Raw genomic sequence first — 16,602 nt, forward strand, 5'->3', positions numbered from 1 at the left:
TAGTGCCTCTGGCAGTACAGCTCCCCACTGTTGTTATGCTGGGGCGTCAGCAGATGGAGCATATCATGGTTATTGAAGTTGGATACAGTGACTGTTAGAAGCCTCGCATTGCCTGGCATATGCAGATAGATCCCAGGCATCTGGTTGTGTCTTGGGCTGGCCACATTAAAGAATATTAAAAGAAACCATTTGGTTAGGGAGACCCACTGGCTATAGCTTGGATGTCACCGCGCAATAGTGTAGATTAGTCAGGGAAGGAGGAGTTTGCACAAGGAGCAGGTGTACAACTGGCCATGCTAAATGTCCACCCGAGGGCAGACCTGGGTGCTGATAGGCTTAGGCGGGTGCAATAACACAGCCACAGCCAGGGACAGCATCCACATGGTGCCTGGGGGTTGTTATCGGAACAGGGGTTTGGATTAAATAATTGGTGTGCTTTAGGTACTTGTGCCACCTTTTACTTCACTTTGGTATCAACTTATTTCATTTCTTGGCAGAACACTCTAGAAAAGGGAATTAAAAGTTAGTATCTCTCCAATGTTCTTCAGGGTGGCCATGTGTCACCCGTACAGTCATCATCATAGATGAACAATCCAAGTGCGTAAATCCCCAGCCCAATTGTGTAGTTTCCTTCTGAGGGTAAACTCCATGTACTCCACTGTTTACTCTGAGAGTAAACTCCAACGTACATGGAGCTAATGGTCATGCTCCAGTTTCTGCTAATTTCATGCAGCCTTCTACAGCCAGGCCTTAGAACTCTGCAGTTGAGTGAGAGAAAGGATTTTCAGCCTCAATGCCTGTAGGATGGTGACTCTTAATGTTTCTGTAATGAACTGCATTGGAGATGTTCTTGCATTAAACAGCACCATTGCAAACTACCTAAAAACACAACTTGATGCTGGAACATTGCACTCTGATATGTGATAAGGGACAACTGAGATTAAATACTGTGAGGTACAGGTGTCCCCAGTGTCAGTGCCACAATGTGGCAGATGCAGCAGAGTAAAACTCAACTCTTCCTTCATGGGGCAGGTTGAGGATATGTTTTCTTTCCCTTCCCTTTCCTGGCAATGCCTGCCACTGCAGAACAGCTACCCAGAGAGTTCTCTTTGCTTCTCCTCTGGAGATGAAACGTGTTCTCCTCTCCTTCCGTCTGCTCTGCTTTGTCCTGGCTCTGTGGAGGGTGTGAGTGGAACCAGAGCATCCCAGTGCACCACGCAGAGAAGGGATGGCTCAGGCTCCAGTGCAGCACATCAGATCACCCCTCCTCAGCCCGGCAGTCTCCTGGCACTCTCTACCATGCAAATGCCTTTCCTAGCTCCTGCCTCCTCTGCTTCATCCTTGGCTCCTTTTGCAACATCAGAGGAACATAAAATGGGGGAAGGGAGAGAAATAACATCCTGAATATTGTGTCTTCTAATTAGGCTGGCAGTAATCAAACAGCTTTTCGGGAGCACACTGTGTTAGGCTTGCTGGCGCGGGGTTTCCCAGCCACGTGGGTTATTTCTAGGGGAAAAGCAAGCTCCATCCCTGTGGAAGAGCCCATGATCTCCTGGGGTCACAGAGCAGCTTTGACCAATCCAAAAGGACATGGAGAAAGAAACTGAAATCCCAATTCCATCTCCATCTTCCGTTACAGTGTCCTTACCATAAAGGGACTTGTAGAAACTTCAGTAGCACAAGCTGTTCCTGCGATGTTGTTGTATAAATATGTTTTATGTATAAATATGCATTTGAATCCGTGTTTGGACTCAAACCTGTCTGTTCATCCAGCTGTCGAGTAACCTCTGCAAACAGCAGGGTCCTTCGTGACAGATTGAAACCAAGAAAACCGCTGCCTGTTCTGCAAAACATATTTAATTTGTTAAAGAGACGGGAACTTTGTTGAATTAATAAGATGGGAGAGAAAAGGGAGCTGCTCTCCGAAGAGCTGGAGCCTGGTTACAAGTGCAGTTTGCAGCTTGCTGGTAATCCTGCAATTAAAGCTACAGTAGCAGCGTATCACAGAAATGGGATTTGCATAATTTGAAATTTGAGGAAAATCTCTAAATACTTTAATTTTGATAGAAACTGTTTCCACTGCTGACATGTGTCTACACCTATAATTTTGGTTGATAAATTGCTGTAATTTCTCTTCCATTTCATGTTCTTTCTAACATTAATTGTCAGTTGTAGAGTAAAACAGTAGAAAGAGAGAGAGAGAGAGGGAGAGAATAATGTCATTGTGCTTTTGTGGTGTGAATAGCCTTCTGAGGAATGATTATCTTCCACACAGATGCAAATAAAAGAAGAGAGAGAGACCCCTTGGCTCGCACAAAACTACTGCAATGGGCATCAGTGTCCCACTGCGAGATAGGGAAGCAAGGGGTTAAAGTCATGTAAAGGACTGGATGTGGCTATTTCCTAGGCTGCTGAAAGGAAAGACAAGACTATCCATTGGGATGTGACCTGGGGAGGATGCATGGATGCACAGCTGGGCAGGAGGAGGCCCAAGCTGCAGGGTCCCAAGGGTTGAATCCCTTGTTCCAGCCACCTCCTGCCTTAAGCAAGACCATCACAGAGCCATCAGCTGTGATGGACTCACCTGGTTGGGTTTCCCAGCCAGGCAGTGGGAAAGAGGTTGCCCAGATTAAGGGGGATAAAGGCAAGTGTCAGGTCCCTGCATGGTGCTGCCTTGTAGAGCCTCATCCACCTGGGGTTTGCTCCCATCCCACCTCCCCAGACACCACTTTTCAAGCTACTTTTAAATAAAACACCCTTTCAAACAGAGGGCTACCGGTACTAAATTATGCCATTAATTTATTATTCATGATGAAAAATTATTCTAATAAACGGTGAAAAATTATTCTAATAACATTCTATCCTATTAATATTCTGCAGCCGAGCAGTTAAACTCACTTCCTGTGGCTGCTCCCCTCCTTAGCACTGATCTATTTCTCACAGAGTTTACTGAGATGAAAATCTGCTTCTTTGGAAATGTGCTGCATTTAACAAAACCAGTGGGGGGAGATGAGCTGTGAGCAGAGAGAGAACCAGGCACCGAGTTTTCCCTGCTGCTGACAGAGCAAGGGCTTGCACAGTGTGGTGTGAGCAGAGCAAAACCCTACAGCAGCAGGCAGATGGTCCAGCCCTGCATCATTTGGGTGCTGTCACCCTGTGGACCATCAACTGTTAGCACCCGGTATCACTAACTCAGAGTCTCCCTACATTTCTCAGTGCAGGGAAGTTGCTCTTTGCCTGTCCTTTTCCCTTGGCTGGCGTCCTGCATCCTCCACTTCTGCATCTACCTTGAGACCCTGAGCTCATGTCGCTTCTCATGCTTGTTCCTCACTTCAGAAGCCTCCCTAAGGCCCAAGGAGCTGCACCATTATAGCCTGGACATCTACCCCCATGGGGGCAAGCAGAGCTTGTAGCCAAATCAAGGATGAGGCTGGGAATCCTCCTGTCACTCAGACCTCAGGGCCAGTCCCGGCTGCATCCTGCCCCCCCTCCTCTCTGCAGCCTCCCTGTGTGCTGGCACCAAGTGTTTGCCAGGCTTCATGCCAGGGATATTTTCCTAATGGTTCCTCTGCCTGCTCTGCTTGCTGCTCTCCTCGCCTGCCAGCTGGCTGGGGTGGTCCTCGCTGTTGCAGGCAGCTGGGGAGGGGTTTCATGGGTATGCAGGGCTTGGGAGCCTGTGTACAGGTGGCAGAGCATCCCAGCGTGTCCTCTGCAAGGTACGCAGGGAGCCCACAGCTCTCCAGCAGGATCCAGGGCTCTGGCTGCATTCTCACTCGGGAAAAAGGGATGTGATGGGGGAATTCCTGGTCCCCAGAGCTTGCAAGTCTGCACAGCCATCAGAGATGCGTCGAGGAAGCCTCTTACAGAGGCATTGCAGAGAGGTGTCTTAAGGGCTGTGCTTAACTCAGGGTTTCTCTTGCAACTGGATGCACTGTTTGAATGATTTTGGAGAGTGGGCAGCAGATGAGCAAGTACCTACGGTGCCCAGTCATCTGGCTTTGCTTTCCCAGTCATTCATATGATTTAGAGGAAAAAAAGCTTTGCAAATGGAGCAACATGTCCATGTCTGTGGTGGGTCTGCTGGCCAGAGGTGTTGCTTTACCCAAAGTTTCTCTGATCATCCTTGGTTCTGTCTACACAATGTCTACCCCATGCCCAGAGCCAGCTCATCTGACCTTTTCTTTTGCCCGTCTTTTACCTGATAATCTCTGCACACTTAATAACTCCTTTCACAAGTGGATCAGCTTCTTACCTGCAGCTCCCCAGCTGGCATGGGTAGTTGTGCCATTTGCTCAGCAAATGAGATGCACAAGTGTGTGTTAAACGTTCCTGTGACTCTAAGTCCTAATAAAAAGCTAACCTCCAGGTGACATTGTTAGAGCTTTAACAAGTAGAGTGCCTTAGTAAAAGGACTTCATCTCAAAGGACTTTCACTGGAGCCATCTTCTTCTCTGTGTGTTCCTCCCTCGCAGCGTGGGTAATTAAAGGACCAGCCACAGCTCAGAAGATTCCTTAGCATTTGTGTTTGAGGATATCTTTCACTCTGTTTTTTCCCCTCTTCTCTGATGGCATGTTAGATCAAGCCATTAAGCAGCATCCTCTGTTTCTCCTGAGAATATTCATCAATAATAATGAAGAGTACTTGCTCCAGGGCTGCCCCCTCCTTGCCCAGGAATATCACTGGTACATGATACAACCCTGTTGGAATAACTCTGGCACTTGTTTTTGTTTCTGAGATTCATTTAATGTGTGATTTTATTCCTCTCTGGGACTGTGGAGGCCCTGCTTTGTTCTGGGTTTGGAAGCAGACAGTCAGCAGAAGCTGAGATTTTATCTGATCCAGTGGGGAAAAGGGTTTACATCAAAGTAATGCACAAGTGGAAAGTCCTTAATGCAGACTGACGGCACCGCTGTACAACTGCCTTATCTTAATTACACAAGGACCAGCTGTACCAGGCATTTCTCTTCTTGTCCCAGCACAGTATACTTATTTAGTGGGCTTGCTTGACAGCAGAACAAAACCAAAGTACTTTAAACTGTTTCTTGGTATTGGGTTATTATATTAGGACACTAAACACAGATGGCAATCTCAGATCAATGCACAGTGCAGTCTATGAAGGGGTTTCTCTGAGTGATTGTCCTGCTCCTGTTCAACAGGTGATGGATGAGACCTTGAAATAATGATTCAGTAAGTAAAATAAAGGATTGGATTCAGGGTATGTGGACAGTGCTCCAGAATCAAGAATAGGAGCACACATCTATTGCTTCTTTGAGCACCAAAAAAGCATGCCTGTTGCATAAGGGATTTTCAAGGAAGTAACTACATCAATTGCTCAAAGGAAAATTATAGTAGACAGTACCTCAAGCTCCATTTGCCTCATACCACTTACTTCTTCCTTCTCCAAGAAGTTAATCAAGAGGTTTAATTCATGTTGGTAAGGTTTTTCAGCTGACCTAGAATACGTGTAGCTGCCTGATACTGCCCCACTCCATTGTGGGGATGGTTGATGTTACTCATGGACTTGAAGGGATGAGGGGTGCAATCACTGCATCAAACCCAGTCGAAACCTAATTGTGTATGTAACTAAACAGCTCATGTACCTGAATTCCCATGTTCATCCCAGGCCCTATTTGCCCACAGCTGTTCTTTGCTGTAATTGTGCTCTTGCAAGCAAGTGACTCCATCACCCCAGGCCAAGCTTGATAACCGGGATCAAGCATTTGGGGCTCTCTGGGTTTTTCTCAGGTTGCTGGCATGGCATTATTATTGTTCAAGCATGATTTTAACTTTTGCAAGGTAAGCACTTGTCCCTGAGATGTTTATCACAGCGGTGAAGGGCAGAACCCCCCTCTGGAGCCAGAGACTCCCTGGCTGCTCTCGAGAGCCTTTGCGCATCCCTCCGTGCTGGACCGCTTTCATGCAGCACGGCGCCTCTTGATGTGGGGATGTTTATCTCCTCTCAGTGCTTACCCATTGGTGTGTCTCTCAGCTAAAGTGCTTTTAGTCTGATTGTGAAACCCACTGTAGTCGTGTCTTTGTTAAGAAGATAAGCTACAGTGGGAAAGCGGCAGCAGCAAAAAATTCCTCTAGTGTGTTATATCTTCTTCTCCCAAGGAATATCTCTCAACTTGGGCAGCTACTGTAATGCTAATATACAAGTCAAAGCCCCAAGGAGCAAAATAGAAACATCCAACCGTATTAAAGAAGTTTTTGTGTGTGTTTGAAAGCTCACAAACAAATCTAGATATTAAATTGATGTCCTGGCACTTGTGCAGTGTAATGGGCAGATTCAATTAACAAAAGGAAATATGTCCAGCTTGTAGTGTGGGCTAAGCAGCAGTAAAAAAGCAAATCAATTTTCCAGGTGTTTCAAAGGCTGGTGTGGATCTCCAGAAGGCAGAAACCCAAAATATGTGCATTAAGAAAAGACCCTAGAGGCTCAACAGTAACATTCGAACCAAACTGCTGCACTTCCATGATGAGGAACTGTCACGATATTTGTAGCAAAACTCTGTAAATAATCCATTTATCTATATAGGTATAACATGTTATATATGTATAAATAACTGCATATGCTTATGAATATATTGCATATTGAATAGATTGATATATTGAATATATTCACTTTATATTCAGTATATTGACTATATTCAATGCATTGCACATATTCAATGTCATTGATTACTTGAGAAAGATGCAATGGTTTACTTGAGAGAGGTGCCTTGGTATACTGCGAAAAAAAAACACAGAACAAGCAAAGTTATAGCCATTAAGGTGGCTGGATACTCAGTGTAACAGTAGTGTGTGGTTTTCTATATACCATTAAGTTAGGGAACTGTATACATAGAATCATAGAATCATAGAATAGTTAGGGCTGGAAAGGACCTTAAGATCATCAAGTTCCAACCCCCCTGCCATGGGCAGGGACACCTCGCATATATATCTGTGAATACATGTGACTGTGTGTGTATATAGTCTGTGTATATGTATCTATATGCATGAATACACAGACATACACTCAGATACATGTATGATGGGTTCTTGGCAGAATACTGCAGATGTAACTAGGCCAAAACTTCTGGTTTGGAACTCTCAGGTTTGTCATTGTTGTTTTCTGTAAGTGAAAACCAAGCAAACCTCATATGGTGCTGCTCCATGTGCAAGACTGAAATCAGAGTTTATCCAGCCAGTCCAGTGCAGGACCAGGAATGGCAGCTCAAACTTCCCTACTTTCCTCTGGTCATACCCAACAAGCTTTAGAAATCAAAGGGTGGGGGAGTCCCCACTTTCCTTTTACTCTTTAATCCTATTCCAGCAAAATGTCTGCAGTTACAACCCCATTGAAATCAACTGCAAAATTCCTGGGTGAATAGAAGAAGGGTTTTCCACAGAAAAAAGAACCACCATATTTTAAGGGACATATATGAGCTTTTGGTCACTAGTTTGCTGGGTCAAATCTAGAAATCATGAGTAGCAAATCCTGCTGCCAGCCACAGACTCAACCTGCTTCTGGTTAATCCCTAACAACTTCTGCGCACGCTGCATCTAGATGGATGCTCTGCCATCCAACCAGCTTCTAACACTTGTGTGGGGGATTTTTACTGCCTCTTTTCTTTCCCCCTTTGCTTTTTGTTGTTGCTGGAAACAGGTGATCATAAAATGCTCCACTGTCTTCAGGCAGCAAACTGAGAACAGATAATTTTCTCCTGTTACACTGAGCCACAGATTTATTTCCCTGAAGAAACCCAAGTGTGACTGCAAAGATAAAAGGGAAAAAAAAAAATACCACAGAGGGATAAGCAGCATGGTGGTGATGATTAAGGTGCCCTTCCAGGAAATAAATAAATAAGCCCAACCTCCTGGCATCTTCGTGTAGGTCTGCACTGCGCCCTGTGTCATTACCCTGGCTCTCTGTATGATCAGGACGGGGAAGAGCTGAGCAGAGTGAGGACCTCCCATTTCAGAGCCTCAGTGCTAGAGACAATATATACCCAGCTGGCAGGATGGATGTGCATTTTATTTAAAACACAGACAAACATGCACACCGAGGGGAAGAAACCCTGCAAAGCCAAATTTGCTGCTAAATCTGTTTACGTTTTGCGAGGTTCAAGATCACCTTGAACCATCTTTGCTTTCGCTTTTCCTTTTCCCTTTGAAGTTGCAAGTTCTACATAAGCCCTTCAGGAAAATGAAAAAGAGAAATTAAAAAGAAAAGAAGCTGATGAAAAGCTATTTGTGAAATGTATTTTTTAATACTGACATTTTTAAAAGGTTGAAATGTTATGGTGTCTTTTGCAAAGTTGTGCCATTTCAACAAGGTAACATGCCTTTTCCTGTTAAAGAAAAGACCCTCTTTTTCCCTCGTACCTTTGAACACTTTCTCATTTTGCAATAACATCCTTCGGCTATGTGGCTCTCTATTCTTTTTCAAATGGAGGACAACATCTCTTCTAATTGTGCTTACGATACCAATTAGCATTGGGGGTTTCTGCTTTTATTAATAAACAGCCTTTCTAAGAGCACCGTGGCTGTCCTAAATATTTTTTCTCCTCTATGGGAGTCAGGAAGGACTCATAATTAATTCCTCTTTCAGTAAAAAAGCAAAGCTATTTTAAATTGCGTGCCTGATTGAATTACCCAAGTATTAGACAACTAACAGTCTTTCTTCTTATTTTCGTGTTCTTTACCATGCAGACTCAGTTTAATGCTGTTTTCCCCTTCATCCTTTTCATGTGTCCTAATTGTTAGTTAAGTAGTGTCAGGGCTCCGTGTTATCGGCCAAGGCAGGTGTCAGGTTTAATATTATTAAAGATGCAATTACTCCTTTCTCAAGCACAAGCTTGTCAGTTTGGCTCATCAATGTATATATCAATACATTTTTAAGTGGGAAAAAAAAATCTCTGTTTCCCATCCATAATTATCCCCTTGGTATCTTGCCCCTTGTTTTGGAAATGTCTCAAACTATAGTACACAGGAGTCCTGGGGAACGTGATGAGGTCTGACAGCCTGAAGTAGCTGCACAGCCAAATTCTCCAACTTGGAATTGTAGAATCATTTAGGTTGGAAAAGACCCTTAAGATCATCCTCAGACCCATCCTGAGAGGCTCCAAAGATGCGCTCTGCTGTGTCATCTCCCAGGCCTGCCATGTTGAATGAGGGCATCTGTGAAAGCTTGGAAGAGAAAAACAGTATCTGGGGACTTGGGTGATCTCTTGACATTGCACCTGCATCGTATAAGAGTGCTGGGAAAGCTGTAAGGGAAAATGTTGGTTTACGGTGCCCATGCCCATTAAAGAGACAGGAATGAATGAAGGGCTGGAAGTTTGCATGCTGCTGAGCGATGATCCAAGTATCTGATCTGGAAGCAGTGCAGGGGAAACCCTCTGAGTTATGTGGATCCAACAACTGAATTCCTCCTCCTCTGTCCTTGAAAGCCAGTGGGCTCAAAATGCCACCATCCACAGCTCTCATTTATTACCCATCCCCACTTGCATCTTGACTGGTCATTTCAGCACAAGGATGGTGCACATTGCCAAGCCAGTGTCCACTGACTCTGGAACTTTGCAGGCATTCTTTGCTGTGAGACCTAATCTGCAGCCAAAGAGTTTCTGAGCAAACCCAGCTGAGAGTTCTCCAGTTTAGAAAAATGTATAAAAAGCAATGAGCTGTTTTACTGAAATGTAAATGTTTATGGGAAATCCATGTTCCTTCGCTGTTTTCTCTCAGAATGTCGTACTCAAAAAGCACTTCCACCAAAGGAAACTTTGCAGATACTTAGCCAACTGTGTGAAACAATAGCTAATGCCCCTCTGCTCCCCCAGCTCTGTCTGATTTCCACTGGGGAAAACCAAAGTTTTCCTCACCTTTGAAATTTGCCATCCTTGATTTCTAGCTCTGAAATTTGCTGTCACGAGGCAGTGGTGTTATTGCTCTGCTGTAAGACTCTTTGTGTTATATTGGCAATAGGATTAGATTGTTGCACTTTGATATAACTGAATAGGTAATCAGCATATGCCGTTCACTCCACCATGGCAATGCCACGGCAGGTTTTGGTGCTGCAGCTGGAAATCAGCTCATTCACTTGACTGTGTGGCACATCAGCTGCTTTTGGGCTGGAAGCAGAGAGGGAAGAGGGGGGCTCAGTTTTGGGATCATTACTCAGTGATTTCCATCTATCTTTGATTAATGACAGCTCTCTGGTGGGTCACACATGTCCTTGCATGGGGTCTCCATGCTCATGTGAGTGTGCCAGGTCGCTTTCAGCATCCATGGGATCCTCCGGCTGCCAGCTCAGCGGTGCATGGCTGGAGACTGACAACTAATGGTTAGTTTGCAAATAGCTGCATAAAAGATCAGAGGATAATGTGCGAGGGGTGGGCAAAGGAGAAGGAAGAAGGAAAATTACTGGTAGTGCTTAAAGAAAATTGATTCCCATTTCATTTTTATTTAGTTCAATATTAATTCTCAGCAATAGGATTTTTAATGCAGAATTTCACCCGGCTTTCATGCAGTATCAGGGTCTGGTGATGTGATGGAAACTGTGACTATAATTAAGAGGGCCACATACTCATCCCAAACTTAATTTCTCCAGGCTTAATTCTCTTCCCAACCCAGGACAAATCAGAAATAATTTCATTTCCATTAATACATTTCCCAGCCATGTGAATCTGATGGAGCAGTGCAGCCCTTCAAGTCCTCCATCCCCTGCTAAAGAGAAGACTTCACATGTGCTACAGCATTCCTGAGAATAGTAAATGTGAGATCATTAGATCAAAGTGATGGAGCTTTTGAGGTTTAAGGTTTTGAGAGACACAGTAAGGGGGAGAAGAGAGAGCGTGACACTTTTAAGGAGACAGGGCAACTTGGGAAAATTTACCTTCATGCAAGTACAAACTCTGATCAATTCTCATATTGTTATAGACAAGAAGGGAAGAAAAGGGAGGTCTCCAAAGAGTTCTCTATAGGTCCTTGAACACTGCCCAGGATGTGAGAGTATCTTTGTGCCCTCACAAGCTAGCCAGATCCTTTAAGCCTGTCGCTTACCACCCTTTCCCAGGGATGCCGCAGGAAAAGATCCTACAGGTATCAGGTCACATCTGAACACTTGCAGCTGTGGGTGGCAATGAGGAAAATGGGGAGTCTCCAGCAGAAATACCTGTAAAATGGGATTTTTGGAAGAGCATAGGTCATTTTGGTCAGGAGGAGCAACAGGCCCTGTGTCTGTGGCTCATAACAGAGTCTCTGTGTCCAGGGAAGGTAATGGAGAGGTTAGAAAAGGGAAGACCCTCTGAGCTGCACCAGAGGCTGAGAACAGCCCTGTGAGTGCTGCAAAGACAAAGATAAGGAGGGGGTTCTGAGGCACAGAGAGCATTCAGTTCTGTGGGAGCTACCTGGCTCCATCCTTTCCTCACCTTCGAAATTCATCACCCTTGAATTCTAGCTCTGAAAGTTGCTGTCACAAGGCAGTTGTGTTACTGTAACGCAAAGACCCTTTGCGTTATATTGGCAATAGCATTTGATTGTTGCACTTTGATATAACTGAATAGGTAATCAGACCACTCTTTATTATAGCCTGAGGATATGCCTTTGATTTGTAGAGGTTGGCCATTTCTTATCTGAGTTTGAAAATGGGATTATTTAAATGTCTATTGATGTTTTTCATGTGGTCTAACTGCGCAGTTCAACATGGTAATTCAACTCATAGCTATACCAGATTGTTATCTAATCTGATAAGATATGAACAGCACAAAGCCGAGATGATGAAACAATCGGGATTGTTGACTCACTGGGGTCCTTCTAAATCCAGTCTGCTTTCATACTTAATTATCCTGTCAAGTTCCTGCAATCTTAGCTCCTCCAGCACTGTGATGGCGAGAGCGGTGGTAGCGACAGCACTTGGTGAATACATAAGTTGATCAAAATAATTTCAGCCGATACAATAGCTATTTATGCCTCAACTGCAGTATGAAAAACTACTGATTCAAATACCCTAGACTGCAAAATGGCCCTTTTAAGCACTTCTAGGATCACTGAAAGCCATTATTAAAGGTCTCTGGAAGTTAATGTTTTACTAACATGAGCTGCTACCTGACTATCGCATACCAGAGGGAGAAAAAGAGCAAGTGAATATTCAGCCTAATTTTCTTCCTAAACTGGGCTTCTCATGCTACCTACACCAGGCACTTTTCCTGACCCTGGAAACTTGGCTGGAAACCTACAGCCCATTCTTCCTGATACTGCTTACATCAAACTTTAGTCTTATGACTGCCACTTTTACTAAAGGATGATTAAGCTGTATTAATCACACCTAAAAGATAGATTCTAAAGGCTTCCCCCACCACTTGCAAATAGGTCATATTTTCAGTCTTTTTTCTTGATCATCTATGGGAGTAATTATAAGAGTAAGTGTGGTATGACAAGAGGTGATGGCAGAGGTAATCGTGTCTATAGCAGGTATTTGGGGTATTCAGGAAAACAAGCATTAACGAAAAAGCAGAAGTAGTAGAAGTATTTAATGGTCTGAATTGAAATAATATTACTGTAAGTTTTACAGGGTTCTTTGCTGTTAATGTGAAGTCAGCATTTTGCTGTCATAGAATCATAGAATAGTTAGGGTTGGAAAGGACTTTAAGATCATTTAGTTCCAACCCCCCTGCCATGGGCAGGGACACCTCACACTAAACCATCGCAGAATAATCTGGGTATGGAGACCCATTGATGGTGATGTTTTAAATGGTCAGAGAAGGAAAAAAAGGGCCCATAAGTGTTCATGGAAATCCCAAAGATCAAAATAGCACTGTGTCAAGCATCTTGTACTGATTAACTCACTGGCAGATTCACCTGCAGATGTATGTGGAGCAATCGTTAAGAGCTTTGTTACGCTATAGAGCAGCCAGTCAAGCATCCTTGTATTTAAAATCAACACTAAGAATACCTAGATATTGAAAGATGCTGCTTTATCTACTAGGTATGTTTTAAAAGGAAAACCACTGTTCCAGTTAAAAGCCTTATCAACCGTGAGACTGAGTGATTCAGATCAAAGCTGTTAGTGTTCCCTCTGAGAGGCAGCACCAGGTAAAACCACCCGCTTCTCAGAGCGCTGAGCACTTCACTATGATGATCAGTACTGCTATGCTTCTCAACATCTAGACCATGGAAACTTCTGGCCACAAATGGTACAGGAGCCTTAATCCACGAGCCTTTCATGTTGGTCCCCTTGAAAATTGTAGCTATTATGTTTAAATTAATAATGCTATTTTCTGCTGAAATTGCAGAGTGCTGGGTGAGAGAGCGTTGCCCTGCCCCAGTACGCACGGGGTGACAGGAGGACCTGCCCTGGTCTTTCAGAAAGGCTGTAATTAGCATGGAAAGAAAAGACCAACTGTTGTTTGAAAATGTTAATGCTAAAGGTCTCGTTTAAGCCAGCGTCTCTTGTATAAGCCCATGTTCCTCATATAAACTTATATAAAAAAGAAGTAATTTTCCTGCTCTCTTTCCTTCCTGTACTTTTCAGTAACTCTTGGCCCTCCCTGGCTCCATCTGCATCATTTCTCCAGCTTGCCCAGCCCATTTCCAAGCAGAAGTGATGCCAGGAGCCTTTCTCAACCCCTGCTGCTGACTATCTTTCTCCCATCCCCTCCTCAGTCACAGTTCATCCTTTCACAAGCCACTTCACCAGTGAAGGGTGCAGCTTAAAGCCAAACCAATCCTGCAGGAAAAATCAATGGAGATTGATCAAGAGCTGCCCAGTAAAAAAATAAGATGATGGGAAACCTTCTTGCCTGGGCACATACTGAAGCTGTGGCCACCCCTTTGCTTGAGACTGTCACTGCTGATGGGAATGCAACCTTATGTTTGTCCCTAAACATGTGTTCAACCCAACAGGCAGGCAGACAGCAGGGCAGACAGATGCTGTGGCTGTGGAAGAGGGTGTTTTCTCTGTGCTGTCTCTGGGAATTACAGCCTAAGAAACCCAGTTACATGCACGTGTATGACAAGCTTTCGAAACTGGATGACTAAAGGTGTGTGAGAGGGCAGGGTTAGAGACATGCTTTTCTTTGCTTGTCCATATTGTTTGTGTTTGAAAGCCGGGGATTGTTCTGTGCAAGACCCAGGTCCTTAAATACTTTCTGATGCAGCAGAGCTAAGCAAGCTCATACCCCTGGAGCATCCATCCATCCTTTACACCTGCAGGCAGACAGAGAGCCTCAGACCTTGAGATACACATTAGTGTTTGGCTTGACCAAACCTTGCTCGTTTGAGGACGTTTTGAGTATATGGTTTCCTTTTAGTAAATCTAAGCCCTCTCCTCATCAGACTCTTCCACCCAAGAGCTCCTTTGTGCAGCTGCTGCCTCAAAGGGCGGCTGTCACATTCCCCCTGCACACATGGACCTGGTGGTGACCCTCATTCCCAAGCACACCTGGGCTTGCTGATGAGGTTCAGGATGCCTTAAAACAGGTTAATTTGTAGGAAAGTGACAGAAATAAATTGCTGGCACTTTTGGGTGCTGATAAGTTTAACCTTTTTTTTTCCTGAGCAGCTAAATTGCCAATCATCCGGAACCACACTGGAGTTCACCCATTACATAAAGGAAGCTGTTAGTCTCATTTAAAACAATATTGACCTTTTTCCCATCCTTTCCATTTTGACTAAATTACAGGGTACATATTTGAAATGTGGCTTTTGTCTGACTGTAACCAGGTGACCCTGTTTTTTTCTCCTCCTGTTTTCTCCTCCCTTACAGCTTTCAACCTTTCCTTTCTACTTCTAACACAGTTCTTCGTTTAACCACTGAGACTTTCAAATCCAGAGATATTAAGAGTTTGCATGATACATATAATTTCCAGTTACAAAAATCCACCCCTGGAAACTAAAAGAAATGCTGATGCACACTGGAGTACACGGAGTGGGGGGAGCAAGGGGCATTCTGAAACACTTGAGTAGTGGCTCTGCTCTTCCAAATTCAGATCAGTGAGGGTGTACGACCTTCAGTTTCACTCTAGTTTCATCTGCAACATTACCAGTAAGTTCTCTTCTGGGAGCAAAAATATTCTTGCTAGGAAAGAATGTGTTATTTTCCCTTGGTTTTATCTTTGAATCAGGCTGTATGTATGGCTCCGTGTAAAACAAGCGTAACCCATTCTGAGAGATTCTTTCCTGCACATATTTTAGTCCATTTCGGGCACTGTGCTGATGTCCAATGTCAGCTTCTGAGGACACTGCAATACAAGAGTGAGGCCCAAGCTGTTTTTCTTTTACCCAAATCCTTTGATAGCAGTGTGGCCTTATAGATAGATTCTATTTGTGTTTCCTTCAATGTTTCCTTAAGAAATACAAAAAGACAGCCCCCCTGCTCCAGCTTCCTTCCTTCCCAGTTAGTGCCTAGTGACTTCTTGGCATTGACAGTGTTTCCATAGACTGAGCTGAAGCCTCAGCTGGGGTAAATCCCTGCATCTGCATTGCAACAAAGGATGGAGGCTTAGTTCCATCGACTGAGGATCTGAACCATTCATCAGTGTGCTCATGGCATTTGTTTCTTGTATTAACTTTTCCTGGATAAAAACTGAAAGTGTTCCCATGTACATTCTGCTGGCTCTTGGCTCACACAGAAATGTATCTTCTAATGCCAAACTTAAATTAATACCAGCATTTATCTAATCCAGATGTTTGTTAGTTCCTTATATATTCTTTTTCTACATCACTGAAGTGGGGAGTTTTTCCCGCAGTCAGTCCTACCTTAGTTGTTCCAGTGCTTTTTGCAGGAATCCCGAGATGAAGGAAGCTTTGGGAAGCTTTAGGATTCTCTGGCCAGGGAAGCATTTATACTTCCATTAAACTTAGAAAATACAGGCCTCTTCTGTGGGAGCATTTATCCTGCAGGTTTGATTCCACAATATTGAGAGCCAAAAAAGAACATGGTCTTGCCCAGCTTTAACCCTTTCAATATTTGAATCAATGATATTGAAAATGGCTTGAAATGTTTAAACATCTTCCCTAGGAAAGAGACATTGAGAAGCTAGAGTGCCTTTCAAATCAAACTGCCAACAGAGAAAATCATTCCTTCAGTTTGGTTACTGGTACCGTGTTCAACCCATCTGTGGCAATATTTGGGTTGCATTGCTGGGATTTGATCAATTCTCCTGCCAATACCAACATTTTAATAAGCTGTGAAGGGACAACTTATTCCAACCACTGTGTCTAGGTTTTGTGACCAGGTCTGGGGAAAAGAGAGGAATGTTTGCACTTGGTTGCAAGTGCAACCGTGTCGGCTACATGGGCTGCAGGCAAATAAGTCCCCAGGTTAACCAATGTGTGCTTCTGTGGCATATCCATGCCTCTGTTGTTCCTCCTCTCCTTCCTGGGCAAGCAGTAGCCCAAACCTTCCTCCACAGGGCAGAAGCATTACATTTTCCCTTTGAGCTGGCAGAGCTGCAAAGATGCTGCCTTGGCAAAGGTTTTGGGGGTTGCATTTAATTCTAGTAATGCTGGTAGAGCAATTACTTATCTTTCAGTTCGACTTTAGAGCATCCAAACATCCATTTAGAAGTACACGATGCAAAGATGTGCATGCTGGACTTATACAGTGATAGGAGCAAAAT

General features: G+C 44.0%; 2 protein-coding genes across 2 annotated transcripts in view; one reads left to right on the forward strand and one right to left on the reverse strand.

Moving 5' to 3' along the window:
• The window catches only part of ARFGAP1 (ADP ribosylation factor GTPase activating protein 1), a 280,382-nt gene extending 266,176 nt beyond the window's left edge, over positions 1 to 14,206 (reverse strand). The window contains exon 1 of the mRNA XM_061361574.1: positions 14,201 to 14,206. The gene's annotated coding sequence lies outside the window, so the exon portion shown is untranslated. The remainder of the gene's footprint in view (positions 1 to 14,200) is intronic.
• The window catches only part of YTHDF1 (YTH N6-methyladenosine RNA binding protein F1), a 218,641-nt gene that overhangs the window by 173,738 nt on the left and 28,301 nt on the right, over positions 1 to 16,602 (forward strand). The window lies entirely within an intron of this gene.

The sequence above is a fragment of the Neopsephotus bourkii genome, unplaced genomic scaffold (genome assembly GCF_033783945.1).
Source record: "Neopsephotus bourkii isolate Nb327-2 ecotype Australia unplaced genomic scaffold, CSIRO-AGI_Nbou_v1 NB_1060, whole genome shotgun sequence".
Lineage (NCBI taxonomy): Eukaryota > Metazoa > Chordata > Aves > Psittaciformes > Psittacidae > Neopsephotus > Neopsephotus bourkii.